The following is a 4714-nucleotide window of genomic DNA, read 5'->3' on the forward strand; positions in this document are numbered from 1 at the left end:
TTGGCAGAATTTCCATCTCTCTTCTTAAACCTCTGACTCTATCTGCCTACTATAACCTAATCTGTAATTGAATTAACTCCAATAAAATGACACATCTTTTGAGTCTGCTTTCAATATAACTTCAGAAATTGTCCCTTGCCAATTTTTCTGGGTCAAGTAATGTTTTGTGTCAGGTAATTAGTGAGAAATTCTGATGTCATTCAATTTATTCTGTGTGTACCTTGAAGAAAAGCTGGGAGGCACATGACTGTGCTGGAGAAACATATATTTGCTTAGGTTTTAAGACTGTAGTTAACAAATCTTCAAGGCCCACTTCAAATTATTCCACCTCCAAGAAACCTTAGATTCCCTTATTTCTCTTTCTGTTAAACTCCCATGGCATTTTGCTTGTAGTTCAGTACTTATCATAGTCTACTTTCTACTACAATTACTAATATGCACCCCTCCCAACTACATTATGAGTTCCTTATGTACAGAGACTCCCCTTTTTCTCTTCTTTGGGTCCCTCACAGCTCCCAGCACAATTCCTTGCACTGGAATTGGCTCACTGACTATTTGTTGAAGTTATCCAGTTATGTTTATGTTCTATATTGAATGCTAACTCTCATTCCAGTTTTGATTTCTCTATCTTGACTGATTAGTACATTTTGCTTTTTGAGAACATCCTTAAAACAAGTCTCAGAGCTTGGTATCTTTCCAAATATGCCAATAGTTGCCTTGCCCTTTTTAGCTGTATTGAATTCAATCAACCTAAACTTCCCCAAAGCCCAATGGTGAAGAGTTTGATGAATTCATGGAGATTATTAACTTATAAATGCTTCAAATCTTTCATTGTGAGCTTTCTCTTATTCACTGTTTTCTGGAAATGCTTTGCCTTATTACCTCTTGATGGAATGTGCCATGCGGTATGTACTCAATTAATATTTAATGAATTGAGTTGAATTACTCTTGGAACCCATTTACCAGAATCCAAACAAGTACGTCAGGAAGTCCTAGGATAAAGGACTAATCACTCAGCAATTAGCCACAGAAGGCACCTAAGTTGTGATCAACCCCATGCCAAAGGTGGAACCTCAGAAGGCTTTAAAAATCACAAATCAAAGATACTGCCATGTTTTCATTGTGCTACAAATTAAATCCATATTTCCCACATATTGTTAAATCCCTTCTCTATCCAAATGACATGCAAATATTTTAAAAACTAAAAGAATAGTAATTGGCAACTGAAAAGATTCTTGGTATTTATTTGGTTTGCCAATAATTACTGAAATTGATTTTTAAAAAACCTCAACCAATGTATTTGGTTATGATTATGCAGGTGGCTTGTGTAGATTTGGCTGTGATTTTTGTATCCTTGCAAACAGCCTAGACGGCTCCACTGAGAAAGGAAGCAACAATGCACATCTGAAGAATGTGGTCACTGCCGATTCAGCTGTTCTCACTAACACATTCTCCTTGGGGCTTCTACCTGACTGCTAACTTTACGTCCTTGAAGAATTGTCACGGGCAGTATTACACTTGTTTGTAGAACAAGGACTAAAATTAGAACCAAATGGTAAAAGTTACAGGAATACGATTTTGGTTTCAGTCCAGTTCAGTATCTCAGTCATGTCCGACTCTTTGCGACCCCATGGTCTGCAGCACAACAGGCCTACCTGTCTATCACAAACTCCCAGAGTTTACCCAAACTCATGTCCATTGAGCCGGTGATGCCATCCAACCATCTCATCCTCTGTCTTCCCCTTCTCCTCCTCCCTCCAATTCTTCTCAGCATCAGGGTTTTTTCAAATGAGTCAGTTCGTCGAATCAGGTGGCCAAAGTATTGGAGTTTCAGCTTCAGCATCAGTCATTTAAATGATAATTAAGGAGTGATTTCATTTAGGATAGACTTGTTGGATCTCCTGCAGTCCAAGGGACTCTCAAGAGTCTTCTCCAACACCACAGTTCAAAAGCACCAGTTCTTCAGTGCTCAGCTTTCTTTATAGTCCAACTCTCAAATCCATACATGACTACTGGGAAAACCACAGCTTTGACTAGATGGACCTTTGTTGGCAATGTAATGTCTCTGCTTTTTAATATGCTGTCTAGGTTGTTCATAACTTTCTTCCAAGGAGCAAGTGTCTTTTAGTTTAATGGCTGCAGTCACCATCCACAGTGATTTTGCAGCTCAAGAAAATAAAGTCCCTCACTGTTTCCACTGTTTCCCCATCTATTTGCCATGAAGTGATGGGACCAGATGCCATAATCTTAGTTTCTGAATGTTGAGCTTTAAGACAGTTTTTTCATTCTCTTCTTTTACTTTCATCAAGAGGCTCTTTAGATCTTCTTCACTTTCTGCCATAAGGGTGGTGTCATCTGCATATCTGAGGTTATTGATATTTCTCCCAGCAATCTTGATTTCAGATTGTGCTTCATCCAGCCCAGCATTTCTCATGATGTACTCTGCATATAAGTTAAATAAGCAAGTTGACAATATACAGCCTTGACATACTCCTTTTCCTATTTGGAACCAGTCTGTTATTCTATGTCCAGTTCTAAATACTGCTTCCTGACCTGCATACGGACTTCTCAAGAGGCAGGTCAGGTGGCCTGGTATTCCCATCTCCTTCAGAATTTTCCACAGTTTGTTGTGATCCACACAGTCAAAGAATTTGGCATAGTCAATAAAGCAGAAATAGATGTTTTTCTGGAGCTCTCTTGTTTTTTCTATGATCCAGTGGATGTTGGCAATTTGATCTCTGGTTCCTCTGCCTTTTCTAAATCCAGCTTGAACATCTGGAAGTTCTTGGTTCATGTACTATTGAACCCTGGCTTGAAGAATTTTGAACATTACTTTACTAGTGTGTAAGATGAGTGCAATTGTGCACTAGTTTCAGCATTCTTTGGCATTGCCTTTCTTTGGGATTGGAATGAAAACTGACCTTTTCCAGTCCTGTGGCCACTGCTGAGTTTTCCAAATTTGCTGGCATATTGAGTGCAGCACTTTCACAGCATCATCTTTTAGGCTTTGAAATAGCTCAACTGGAATTCCATCACCTCCACCAGCTTTATTCATAGTGATGCTTCCTAAGGCCCACTTGACTTCACATTCCAGGATGTCTGGCTCCAGGTGAGTGACCACACCATCATGATTATCTGGGTCATGAAGACCTTTTTTGTATAGTTCTTCTGTGTATTCTTGCCACCTTTTCTTAATATTTTCTGCTTCTGTTAGGTCCATACCATTTCTGTAGCTTATTGTGCCCATCTTTGCATGAAATGTTCCCTTGGTATCTCTAATTTTCTTGAAGAGATCTCTAGTCTTTCCAGTTCTATTGTTTTCCTCTATTTCTTTGCATTGATCACTGAGGAAGGCTTTCGTATCTTTCCTTGCTATTCTTTGGAACTCTGCATTCAGATGGGTATATCTTTCCTTTTCTGCTTTTTCTTCTGCTTCTCTTCTTTTCACAACTATTTGTAAGGCCTCCTCAGACAACCATTTTGCCTTTTTGCATTTCTTCCTCTTGGGAATGGTCTTGATCCCTGCCTCCTCTACAATGTTATGAACCTCCGTCCATAGTTCTTCAGGCACTCTATCAGATCTAATCCCTTGAATCTATTTGTCACATCCACTGTATAATATAAGGGATTTGATTTAGGTCATACCTGAATGGTGTAGTGGTTTTCCCTACTTTCTTCAATTTAAGTCTGAATTTGGCAATAAGGAGTTCATGGTCTGTGCCAGAGTCAGCTCCCAGTCTTGTTTTTGCTGACTGTATAGAGCTTCTCCATCTTTGGCTGCAAAGAATATAATCAATCTGATTTTGGTATTGACCATCTGGTGATGTCCATGTGTAGAGTCATCTCTTGTGTTGTTGGAAGAGGGTGTTTGCTATGACCAGTGCATTCTCTTGGCAAAATTCTATTAGTCTTTGGCCTGCTTCATTCTGTACTCCAAGGCCAAATTTGCCTGTTACTCCAGGTTTTTCTTGACTTCCTACTTTTGCATTCCAGTTCCCTGTGATAAAAAAGACATCTTTTCTGGGTGTTAGTTCTAAAAGGTCTTGTAGGTCTTCATAGAACTGTTCAACTTCAGTCTTCAGTATTACTGGCAAAGATTTGGATTACTGTGATATTGAATGGTTTGCCTTGGAAACAAACAGAGATCATTCTGTCATTTTTTAGATTGCATCCAAGTACTGCATTTCGGACTCTTCATTGACTATGATGATTTTTGTTTAAATTTGGTTTAATGTTTTGCAATGCATGGCTATTAAATATAGGACTTTTTGCAAATATATAAAAAAATCTGAAAAAAATTACTCATGATCCCATCAAACAGAAATAATCACTGTTATTTTGGTGACTATCATAAATGCACTGTTTTTAAAAAGAATTTTCTTTCATCAGAACAACACTGAAATTAATTGATCTGTGTAGAAAGTTGGGGTGCCCCAGCTTTGGAGGTGTGCCAACAGCAGTTGACCTTTCTGCCAAGGTGGGTGAGTTGAACATAGGAGCCTTTCTAAACCTCTGGGCTTGGGACCCTTGAGGGCCCATGCACTGAATGTGAGGGATCTTCGGATCCACCTATACATGTATGTGTGTGTGTGTGTGTATGTATATATTTTCCCATTCATCAGTTTTATTACTACTTTCAGATGGATAGTGTCTCCTTTCATGCACTCCCCCCCCCCAGCTTTATTGAAGTATAATTGACAAATAAAATTGTGAG

Source organism: Cervus elaphus, chromosome 19, assembly GCF_910594005.1.
Source record: "Cervus elaphus chromosome 19, mCerEla1.1, whole genome shotgun sequence".
NCBI lineage: Eukaryota > Metazoa > Chordata > Mammalia > Artiodactyla > Cervidae > Cervus > Cervus elaphus.